This window comes from Periplaneta americana, chromosome 13 (assembly GCF_040183065.1).
Source record: "Periplaneta americana isolate PAMFEO1 chromosome 13, P.americana_PAMFEO1_priV1, whole genome shotgun sequence".
Classification (NCBI taxonomy): Eukaryota; Metazoa; Arthropoda; class Insecta; order Blattodea; family Blattidae; genus Periplaneta; species Periplaneta americana.
This window is the reverse complement of record NC_091129.1, coordinates 119,834,241-119,847,316: the sequence shown is the minus strand read 5'-3', so window position 1 is coordinate 119,847,316 and position 13,076 is coordinate 119,834,241. Positions and strand designations below refer to the sequence as shown.

The 13,076-nt window shown below is 33.7% G+C and overlaps 1 non-coding gene across 1 annotated transcript; it reads left to right on the top strand.

Annotated features, from left to right (window-relative positions):
• Positions 1-11,703: 11,703 nt before the first annotated feature.
• On the top strand, positions 11,704-11,775 carry TRNAT-CGU (transfer RNA threonine (anticodon CGU)). Its single transcript has one exon. It is a non-coding gene; the product is annotated as a tRNA-Thr (tRNA).
• Positions 11,776-13,076: the final 1,301 nt, after the last annotated feature.

Sequence of the window (13,076 nt, the reverse complement as noted above, 5' to 3'; positions counted from 1 at the left end):
ATTACAAACTACACTTAAAAGGTTCTCCAGCAATATTCTTCAATTTTAACGACTAGTAGACTACATATTTATTTAAATTTAGATAAACCTATAAGGTAAAGTAGTAACTTAATTTATGAGCTAATTTAATTCAATCAATTATAATTAATTTAATATTTGGGATAGCTAGTAAAATGATGAAAATTAATTTAATATAAGCTTACTAGAACTATGTTACAGGGTATTCACTTAACTTTAACCCTTGCTTTCTCCGTTTTTAATAAATGGCGCTTGGCCCACTATGGCTCTGAACCCTTGAATTCTGGTTAGAGTTGTGCGTCAATTAAATCACAATCACAATGTACTGTACATTTTAATACTATGGAAATGTTGCACATGGTGAAGTGAGACATAAAAGTTGTGTACAATGGAAAGTAAACAATTATTCTCAAAAAACAAAACACAAAATCTCCGGTGTGCAATTAGAATCAATGTGTGCAATCAAATGCCTGGAAATGATTGACAGGTTCAATTGATTTCACGTTTAAAACATTCATACCAATTAACTGTACAGCACACTAGTGAAATTTAGCTTAACATACCTCCTCACATGTAAACCTTCTAGAGCAGGGATGAGACGATATTAGCTCCCAATCACGGTAGAAGAGCTCGACCTTGATCACGAGCGCATAGCGCATCCACTACATAGCGTCGTAACGTAGAAATCAGGGATGTACATGCATGTACATCGAATAAAGGCAGCAATTATTACAATAACTAGCGTTACTAATTTTCTGGCTGTGTAATAGGGCTAATTATTCAATTGTTTAATATACTGTACATGTACATATATAAAGAAATCGCAAAGGAAAGGGGTTTTAAGAACAAAAAGCGAAATATGAAATGTTAATTGTTTGTAAACCATTTTATTGTTAAAAGCAATTATTTATTATGTAAATACTTTACTGTACTTCATTGGTTAGGAGGAATTGAAATAGAGTATATTGATTGTGTGATTGTGAAAATGTAGTCCATACTCTCCAGTCGTGATTATGTAATGAGTTTTCTTAGAGTGATTTGTGAGATGCACGTAACACGAAAAAACAAATGGATTAAATTGTGCTATTGAAGAGCCATCTTAATTTTTGGGGTCAATCATTTAAGGGGATACGTATGATTTTTAAAACTTCCACAATTTTCGGCCACAATTTGTGAAATTTAAACTATATAAACAGATCTGCAATACTATAATCTGTACACAATTTGGTATCATTAAGTTGAATAGTTTTGAAATTATATTTTTTAAATATATTTTATATTGACATCACTAAAAAGGCTCCTTGCGTCAAAGTTTTCAAAATTTTTATATCATATTTGCTCAAAATCTTGAAAATAGTAATGGGAATAAAAATTAATTAGCTTTAGAAATCTGTCTAAATAAAGAGACACAATAAATTTTTTAACTTTATGAATTTACCATTACAGCATATTTTTAATCTAAGAGCAATATGAATATTCCCCGTAGAAACATGGTATTAATATTTCATACAAATATTAGTTAAATTTTATTTATCAACATTTAATTGATCTTTGTGAGAAGTTTCAGACCAATATGACAATAACTGTTGTGCAAGGAGCTTTTCATTCAGAAAACTGCTTAAAATTTTAAAGTCGAGAAAACAGCATAAAAAAATTCCTCTCAACTCACGCACCGCATGTATGGCCATATATGATTAAATGGTTAAATCATGTAAAACAGTCTCAAATATAATTTAGGTTATATAAAAAAACCTGCATTTTCTTATTTTTTCAGCATTATTTCTTGTAGTATATATTTTTTACTTATTAAACACTGTACTTCACCGCCAAGTTCATTGTATAAAACTGAACCTTCTACAGGGACATCATTTTATTTTTACTTCAATTTTTATTGTACCTGAGGTCTACCTGGTTGGCGAGTTGGTATAGCGCTGGCCTTCTATGCCCAAGGTTGCGGGTTCGATTCCGGGCCAGGTCGATGGCATTTAAGTGTGCTGTCCACACCTGTGGAGTAACGGCTAGCGCGTCTGGCCGCGAAACCAGGTGGCCCGGGTTCGATTCCCGGTCGGGGCAAGTTACCTGGTTGAGGTTTTTCCCGGGGTTTTCCCTCAACCCAATATGAGCAAATGCTGGGTAACTTTCGGTGCTGGACCCCGGACTCATTTCACCGGCATTATCACCTTCATCTCATTCAGACGCTAAATAAACTAAGATGTTGATAAAGCGTCGTAAAATAACCTACTTTAAGTGTGCTTAAATGCGACAGGCTCATGTCAGTAGATTTACTGGCATGTAAAAGAACTCCTGCGGGACAAAATTCCGGCACATCCGGCGACGCTGATATAACCTCTGCAGTTGCGAGCGTCGTTAAATAAAACATAACATTTTATTGTACCTGAGTTTTTGAATGTACTTCACTCCCACCCCTTCTAGGGAAGTTCTTCCACACAGATCCAAGTCATAGTAGCCTTACCGTCACAGTACGTTCCAAAAATATGTTCGCGTTTTCCAATGACGAAAGAGCTTTCAATATTGCATCATTTTCGCACAGGTACTGTCGTCCATTTGCCTATGTCGCATTCTGGTTTTCCCCACCAGCTTCTATTCGCCTCTCGGTAAAGGCTAGTGGCTGGGCAGTCTTAGCTCTTTTCTGAGAACATTAATTTCTGTTAGGAATTGGACATATACGTAATATTATACCCATACAACTGTTTAAAATAACTTAAATAAAAGGGCCTCTTTAAGTAATTAACTGTCACGTGATTTCCCTCCTTTTTACGATCCTGCGACATAATCACTTGGACGGACAGTAGATAGAATGTCTGAGTAATTTTATCTTTTCGGATCGAGCAGAAGTGAAGATTGAATTTACAGTACGTAAGGTACTCTTTTATAGAGTAGGTACAGAATTATTTCAACATGAGTTAGGCCTACTAGTACGAAGGACGAAACTGGTAATTGGAATTAGATACATTAATCGAAATGAACCGCCACCATTTTGAAAAATGTGTTTAAATATCCATATTATGATTATTTTTCAATTTAACTTCATTCTCTATAGTGTACGCTAATGTGCTATAGACACTCTAATATACACTGCATAATGAATACGTGCGTATGGACAGCTCAGTTCGTGAGTAAACACTCATTGTTAATACAGTACTGTATTTTGATTAAGCAAAAACCCAATGAAAATTATCAAACTCAAAAGCTTGATATTTCATAGTTTACGTAAATGGATGAAATACTTTTCTTCCCTCGTATACCTAGTAAAGTGATTTGTTTATATATTACGCCATCGAACTCCAGTCATGGAATGGGTTAGCAACCGTTGATTCAAAGGTATATGCAGGTTAATATCAGAAATGTTAGTAAAAATAAAATGATGTCCCTGTACTTATCATTAAAATCTGTATTGTAATCTCGCTTGCGATCTGTCATGGTCTGCAACGTTGTATGTGCTGTACACCCTTGTGCCTCAGGCAGAAAAGCTCCGCGCTTATGGAGAGAGCTTAAACAATGCTCGCGCCCAGAATTACTAGTAAGCATCGCATCCCTGTTCTAGAGCAGCGGTACTCATTACGCGGCCCGCGGGCCTCATGCGGCTCTCAAGGACATTTATTGTGGCTTTTGGAATAATTTTACTTTCATTACATTTACATCTAAATTCTAAAATATAAATTCTAAGTACTGTATAAATATATCTTTATCGAAATTCTACAAAACTTTGGATATCCCTGTATCATTCGTAGCAGTGCAGTGGAGTTGCGCACGTGTTCAACAATACAATGTATTAAATTTCTATGTTCAGCTTTATTGGTTTTGATGAGGTGTACGTTTGTTTGGCAGACCGTTTGAATTTCATTGTCCTCGAAAGCTTTCAAAATGAAATATGCATTTATCTTTTTTTATGCTCGACCATGCCGAAATGTAGTAATTATACACTTGGTAGCAGTTTTTTAATGCATGTCATTAAAGTACATCTATTCATTAAAGTTCAGGTTTTCGATTATTCTCGGATATGCAATCGAAAGACAACGAGGGAAACGTCACGGAGGCTGGAAATCCAATACTGTCGCAGAGGGTTATGTTCTGTTAATTAGCGTTAATTGTAAATAATATTCAGATAAGTTCAATTTGTCATCTCGTTTTTCAATTCTAAATCAATTTCCAGGTTATATCAAAATTAGTTCACGTTATTCTCTAGATTACATCAAGGTCAATGATATTATTGTTCCTCGGAAAAAATCAATACTTTCGCGTCTGCGCACATCTCACAATTTATGAGCTATGCACAAGGTCACTTCCGATCTTCAGTCAGATACGAATAAAATGAATACTTCAGAATAATTACAAGTTAGAAATATGGTCGAGCATAAAAAGTCGTATGAAACTTGCCTATAATGGTAATTAAGACGCTCGTATGAAAATTATTAAACTAGCTTGAGCTCGTTTCATAAACAAACATACTCGCGTCTTAATTACTATCATTATAAGGTCATTGCATAATGTACTATTATATGAACAAGCTACTGAATACTCGGTTACTGTTATACTCGTATTCAGTTGAACAGTTAATTGATAATGGTAAGTTTATTAATCTAAGTACGAGCTTTTTTTCATCAATTTTGTCCAAAACGCAGTAAAATGTAGCCTCTTATCCTTATCACCGAGCTTGATCTGCTGTATGATTTCAATTTTGTACACTCGAAGACGGAAGTTTTTGTGTAGAACATTATGAACAGTACAGCGAGGAATCTGTAGTTGCAAACTTGCTTTTCGGATTGATTTTCTTGGGCTTCTTGTAAAGGAGGTTAGTACGAGTTCAACGTTCTCTTCAGAAACTCTTTTCTTAGCATAGTTACCACTGCTCGACAACAAACTTCCTGTTTGCTTCAACTTTGCATCCCAGGCCATTATTTTCTTATAGTCAGGAATGGGATCATGTCTTTGAAGGTAGTATTCCCGACGAAATCGGCGTTGAACATTCTTCACAGACTTTGTTTCTGCTAACCAAAGAACACACGAGAGTTTCTGATGAACAGTCCACATTGCTAGTTTTACAGAATTAGTTTGCTGTTATTCATTTCTCCATGGCAACCATTGTTACATAAATTGCAAGCTGCACTACCAAACCTGACTAGATACATTTCTCTTTGTCATATAGCTATATTTGGAGTTATAACCATTTATTTTATTGGTGTTTTAAGCGAATCATGCTGTATTATCAAATATTTCTAAGCCACATAACTTAATGTGACATGTGAGGAAAATTATATGGACTCAATTATTAATACACAGACATATTATTAAAAATACTGTATTAAACCGAAAATAAATGTAACTTATTTCAGATGGAAGGCAGATTTTCAAATATTTTTTTTTTCACTTCAACGCACTTGGTCGCACAGATGTGAATGGCGCGCGTAGCATTTCGTATCGCAACACGGCTCATGAGGGTTCACAGTACGGGCAAAATAATGTTGTTCTCTTGTTAGTACTTTCGTCTGGTAAACGAGGTGAGCTGCTAGTGCACAAGAAAAGTGAAAGGAGGACCATCTGGACCATTATGTTGATGAAACATAATTATGTCGCTTGATGTCTATAGGGACGTCTTTTAATATAAGATTGCTAAATGTGGCCTATTCATCAACAGCTGTTAATGTTTGTTTGTTTATTTATTTATTTATTTCTCATCTTTTCTGGACATGGCAGATTTGATGCATTCTAGTTCAAATCCGTCATTCTCATATCAAATACAAATTAAATATAACAATAGTTTCACCAGTACTAGCCTATGAACTACTTTTTAATTTTCCAGCTCTGCTAATAACAGTATAGTAGTATTTAATATTGTATATCTACTATACTATACTATACAACACAACACGAATGCACTAATAATAATAATAATAATAATAATAATAATAATAATAATAATAATAATAATAAACTCAATTCACTATATTTATCATTTCTAAATGTTCTACTATTATTATTCTATTTCATCTTTTAACTTGTTTACTAAACTTTTTAACAAATTACTAATTTGGTTACTCCTTAACTAATAGATTTTGTAGAGTGAAGGATTCTCTCAAATTAAAATCTCTCTTCAACTAGTTCTTTCACCATGTTTCTTCCACCTAGTTATGACTCTGAACAGAAATTTACCTGAATTATTAAGCATGTTAATGGTCAACGGCCCACTTAGTTTTGTGAAGACTATTTTCTTGTTTGTCTTCAAAAATTTATTATCTATTCCGCAGCTGTTAATGTATCAAGTTACAAGTTTGGCTCACAATATGACGTATGGATTATTATAAATAAAATTAATACCAAAATTAATAATAGATATTTGATCCCATGTACATTTGCAATTTCTTTCTAAAAATGACATAACTGGTTCCTAAACCTAGAGTCATACTTTATGAATCATCCTGTATTTAATAATAGAAAAGTGGCTAATCTAAACCTGTTCTGTATAATGTATTGTACCATTGCGTTCGCCATAATTTTTAACCGTTCTATACAGGCTGTAAATTGTGATGAATGAATGTACTTTTTCAATTTCGAAGTCTGTTTTTATTACATTCAGAATTCTTTCTCTGTACTTTGTGTGGTGAGAAAATAAAATTAAATGAAGTTTCTAACTCTTGATATTTTGTGATGAATGAATGTACTTTTTAAATTTCGAAGTCGGTTTTTATTACATTCAGAATTCTTTCTCTGTACTTCGTGTGGTGAGAAAATAAAATTAAATGAAGTTTCTAACTCTTGATATTTTGTTCAGAAATGTAATATGACTTCGGGAAATGTTAATATTTAGATATGTTTACTTAATCCCGCGTTGCCTTAATGCCACATTTTATGCAAACCCATTATAAACACGAGAAATTTAATCGTAGAACATGGGCAGAAGAGTTTTCGAGGTTGGTAACTTAGCCTGAGGAACAAAGATGTTGACCAAAACCCACTGAGAAATTAATGTGGTCGAACTCTGGCGGGTAGGTAAAGTTTATGAAATCCTTGGCTACGGGCGGGAAATTAATTACGCTGGAAAATTAAATGCAAAACACTTTAACTGCCAACCACATAGTCTATTCCAGCTGTGATATAAATTCAGACAGAGTTTGCAACTTGTGTAGCACCGAAAGCCGAAATCCACACGCAGTATTTAATTGGAAATATCCTGTCAACTTCTATTTTTGACGTCTAGACATTGAGGAACAACAGGGAAAATATTTATAAAAAAATTCTGCATTCAACTGTTGACGTAAAAAGAAGAATAGCGAAAATGTCGATCGTCTTTTTTTATATTCTGTCATTTGTAGAATATGTTCTTACATGTAGCACAAGGCCGATTGATTGATGTAGCAGTCAACTGTTTCTCTTATATACTTGTCTATCGGAGTGGAAACAAGTGAAGAGCTACAAGGCGCTGTGTAATCTCTTGCCTTTCCTATGTTTGTGTGCATCAATCACGCTCTATTGTACCGCTTAGCAACGCTTCGTACATTCTGAGATCATAATCCTTGATGTGGAGCTGAGAGCTAGCTTCTCGTCGGATGATCCTACCTCCTAGACCTGATTCCATTCTCTCTTATATATAAGTAAAAAGACATGCAAGTAGCCATCTTATTTTTCGATCTAAGACAACTATTCTACTATCTTGTAAGAATGTGAGGGGAAAATGACCAAGGGCAGGTGTTTTTCTTGGTCCTGATAATTATATAGTAATTTCATCCCACCATTGCTTCACTCGTGTAATCGTGTAATTTACCAAGACTTGTATAGCCACGTATATCTATACTAATAATAAATCTGTAGCCGAAATTTTTCTGGTAATTTTCGATTTTCCAAAAATAATTGGTCCTAACATATATAATTAACCACCCTGAAACCGAAAATCGCTTTTTTGAAATTTTTGTTCGTATGTATGTCTGTCTGTCTGTCAGTATGTTTGTTACCTTTTCACGCGATAATGGCTGAACGGATTTCGATGAAAATTGGAATATAAATTAAGTTCGTTTTAACTTAGATTTTAGGCTATATGGCATTCAAAATACATTATTTAAAAACGGGGTTATAAGGAGGCCTGAATTAAATAAATCGAAATATCTCGCTTATTATTGATTTTTCTGAAAAATGTTACATAACAAAAGTTTCTTTACACGTAATTTGCGGTAAGTTCTCTTCCTTGAAAAATTTTGATAGGACTGATATTTAATGAGATAAATGAGTTTTAAAATTAAGATAACTGCCATCTAAGGCCGTGTAATGAATTAAAAAACAAATGACTTCGTCTATAAGGGGCCTTGGACAGCAACAATCGAAAGCTATGAAAGATAGCCTACAGAGAATGTTTCTGTGTTTGTATGAAGTAATATCGGAAGCTAAATTAACCGATTTGTATAATTTAATTATTATTTCACCATTGGAAAGTGTAGTTTCTCTAGATGGACATAATGCTATAATGTTATTACAATAACTTTTGATATAATATAATATAATATATAATATAATATAATATAATATAATATAATATAATATAATATAATATAATATAATATAATATAATATAATATAATATAATATAATATAATATAATATAATATAATATAATGTGATGTGATGTGATGTGATGTGATGTGATGTGATGTGATGTGATGTGATGTGATGTGATATAATATAATATAATATAATATGTAATATTATATAATATAATTTAAGTTATTTGAAGGGTTCAGAACCATAGTGGCCCAAGCGCCATTTACTGAAGACGTAAAAAACAAGGGTTAAAATTAAGTTATTATCATAATTCAATGGAAACCTATAACAAGTAAAATAAAATATACACATTAAATCTAAATGATGTCAATCTTCATTAAACTATGGTTGCATGTAATAAAAATTAAGAAACATGTTAAAGGAATTGTCATTGCACCAAATGAGTGTCTCTGGACCAAAATGATCGCATTTCAATTATTTGGATGCAATTTAAATTAAGTAACATATTAAACGATTTATCCTTCTATCAAACACGAATGTTCCCTGGATCAAATGTCCTATTTTAATTATGTAATTACTTTATATTTATTTCTAACTCGTGCAGCGGAGCGTACGGGTACGGCTAGTATTTAATAGAGATTCTTTACCGTAAATCTATGCTTTAAGCTTCTATTAACATGGATCGGGCCACCGGCGTAGCTCAGTCGGTTAAGGCGCTTGCCTGCTGGTCTGAAGTTGCGGTTTGGCTGATTACCTGGTTGGGTTTTCTCCGAGGTTCTCCCCAACCGTAAGGTGAATGCCAGGTAATCTATGGCGAATCCTCGGCCTCATCTCGCCAAATACCATCTCGCTATCACCAATCTCATCGACGCTAAATAACCTCGTAGTTGATACAGCGTCGTTAAATAACCAACTAAAAAAACATGGATCGGGTAAAATAACCGTTAGCATGCCTGGTCATGAAACAAGCGAACCCGGATTCAAATCCTGGCTGGGACAAGTTACATGGTTGAGGTTTTTCCGGGGTTTTCCCTCAATCAATTAAGAGCAAATGCTGGGTAACTTTCGGCGCCGGACGCTGGACTCATTTCGCTTGCATTATCAACTTCATCTCATTCAGATGCTACATAATCACAGCAGTTGATAAAGCGTCGTAAAATAACCAATTAAAAAGACATGGATCGGATCCATAAGTTCTTACCTGTTTCATTTCTTGTTATAAAAATGAATAATTCGTAACTTTTATGTGTTTCACACAGAAAAATATTTGATTTGTAGGTTATTAGCCTTAAAAGTGCCTAAAAATGATAATCGCAACCGAAATTAGCTCACAGACAGTTCATCTCACTTGACAATATGTGTCAGAGGAAGAACAGTGTATACATCTGAAGTCTGAGTATTGTAATATGTAAGTAGTCAGCGAACCTTTGGGGAGGCCGAGACGTAGATGGGAGGATAATATTAAAATAGATTTGAGGGAGGTGGGATATGATGATAGAGAGTGGATTAATCTTGCACAGGATAGGGACCTATGGCGAACTTATGTGAGGGCGGCAATGAACCTTCGAGTTCCTTAAAAGCCATTTGTAAGTATGTAAGTAAGTAAGTAGTCAGCGATGTATGTAGTGGAGACGGAAGGGAACTGGCCACCCTCTCCCATTATCTCCTGACTTAGTTGTCTCATGAGTGATGCCTTGTTGGTATCACTCCCGAGGTTCAGACCTGCCTACGGACAGTTGACTAAGCAAACAACAAATTAACTCAAATTATTTTTTTTTTCGGTTGAGAAAAATGTATGAATTTTCTTCTTCTTCTTCTTCTTAACAAATTTACGGATTTAGAATTTATATTCCCGTCTGCTAATTTTTTCGGAAAATGAAAAGAAAACTGAAATCGACCCTAGCATTAATACTATGAAGGCATTATTTTGTGAGGACATTCGGGGGACACCTACTAATTAATATTGCAAATCAGATTCTGCTTTACACAAAATGCCCTCAAGCTACTGTAAAAAATATGTTGCACTTATTCAGTTTTGATTGACAGAGGTGAACTTGTTCAGTATTGATTGGAAATGGTTTTGACGCGTTCATTTTTGGCTAAAAATAAACATTAGTAATTTATGAAATACAGGTTTGTCTCAACTATTCAGAATTTTATTGAATTATCCATTCAACATGTATCATTTAGGGCTTTCCAGTACCCATTATTTTTTGTAGGATAGGGATAGACTACTGTCCTCTTCATAACAGATCCATTTGATATTCTCAAGAAGAGTAGGGGTAGGTTACTGATGTGTATACAAAGGGTTTTACAAAACAATGTGTGAAAGGGTCTGTTTAATTTTAGATGAAAAAAGAGTACATTGGATTATATACTTAGGGATTTTTTTTGTATTGACTGAAAATCTGTTAAAATCTTATTTCTTAAGTTACCTTTGGACGTGTTCGGTTTTGACCGAAAACCATATTTCAAATTTTGAATGAGATTTATCCAAATTTAATTCCAAATCAATGCAGATATCGATAAAATCCAGTAAAATTATAACGAAAACATCATAAACACATTATCTTCAAATTGTGGACTTGTCTGGTTTTGGACACAAGCTCCACAATTTATGTAACAAGTTTTCGAGCTATTATAGTTCAAAGTAATTTTTTGTGTACAACATATCCAACAGAGAGGCTTGATTCTGTTCTTTTTTGTAGATAATGTATAAAGTGATTCATGAAGATTTACCGTCACTTACGTAGCTTATTTCCTTAGACATTCTGAACAAAAGAGTCATATAAACATTTGTCCTAATCTCAATATTTTCAAAGTTACACTAATTTGAAGTTGTTTGTAAAATATCTTTTTTCCTTAGTTTTACGGGTAGAATAATATTACAAATAGAGAATGAACTATTCAGAAGTGTTATTTCTTTAATTGGCTAGTGTTCTGAATATTATAGCTGTATTAATTTGTCCTACAGAATAATATCTGTAATATTGACAATTAATATTTGATGAGAAAAATTCGCTCCGGCGCCGGGGATCGAAAAAAGTCGCTCACCTGAGTGCGCTCCTAGTATAATGGCAGTTGACATTGGACATAACGTCAACATACTGTATATACCTAACTTTGAGTCAGGCCACAAAAGGGAAGCATTGAAGGAGGAGGATTCGGAGGAATGAATTCGGCGTAGCTCAGTGGTCAGAGCGCTTGGTACGTAGAACCAAGACCCGGGTTCGATCCCCGGTGCCGGAGCGAATTTTTCTCCTCAAATATTAATAGTGTTCTGAAGCTAAAAATATTTTGTCAATTGCTTTGTACAGGTTTTGTTTTTCAATTTTTAACCAAAAATGCATCATTTCTACGCACATATCACAAACACTGTTATAAATCATACGACTTTAGGAACTTAATTCTTTACAGTTTGATTATGCATCCTATTATACGGTCTTGAAGAATTTACAAGAGCGGCGTGATTGATTTGTAACAATTGCTGTGATAAAGGCGCAAGAAAATGTAATTTTGTTGTTAAAAATCGAAAACAATTCTGTACGAAGAAACTATGGAATTCACAACAAATTTTTAACTTCAGAATACTAGCTAATAAAAGAAATGATACTCCTGAATAGTTTATTCTTTATCTGTAATATTCTTTTACCCTTAAAACTCAAGAATAACATGTTATTTTACAAACAATTTCAAATTAATGTAACTATGAAAATATTGAGATTAGGACAAATGTTTATATGACATTTTTTGCCCAGAATGTCTTCGCAATTAAGCTCCGTAAGTGACGGTAAATCCTCGTGAATCACCATGTATATATGTAAACAAGCACAGAAAATTTCGTAAGATTCTGTATAGTAGATTCACAATTTTCGTGGAAATGGATTTTCAAAACGTAGTTCGTGGAACAAGAGGATCAAAGATATAATATAAAAAGTTGTACTCTGTGCATGTCTTACATTAAAATTCATAACTTTAATAGATATATTAAAATAATTGTGTCACCAAAATAAACTTGAATAGTTAGTGTTTATTTAAAAAATATTTTTAACTTTCGATTTTTAAGGAGCGAAGCTAGGCCAACTCCTTTAAAAGAAATGTAAAAATCTACAACTCGAAACTGATAAGCTAACAGTCTCATGGGGGCAGATAAAAAAAGTTTTTTTTTTTCTTCCATGCTAATAATGTCAAAACAAGTGCTTGTAACAAATTTTGACTATTCGAGCATAATTACGGGGACATAAAAAATAAGTTTACCTGGGGCCATTTACAGAAAGAAAACAATTTTATTGAAACAATTTATTGGAACAGATGCAACAACTGTTGAGCTATTTTTCAACATATTTCCTATTGTAATTGAGACATTTGTCATACTATGGGATCGACAGAGAGGTGCAGACGGCTGTCACACACTGGTTCCGATTCCAGGCGGCTGACTTGTACGACACAGGTATACAAATTTAATCCCACGGTATGACAAATGTCTCAATTCCGATATGGAATTTGTTGAAAAATAGCTCAACAATTGCTGTTTCTGTTCCAATAAATGT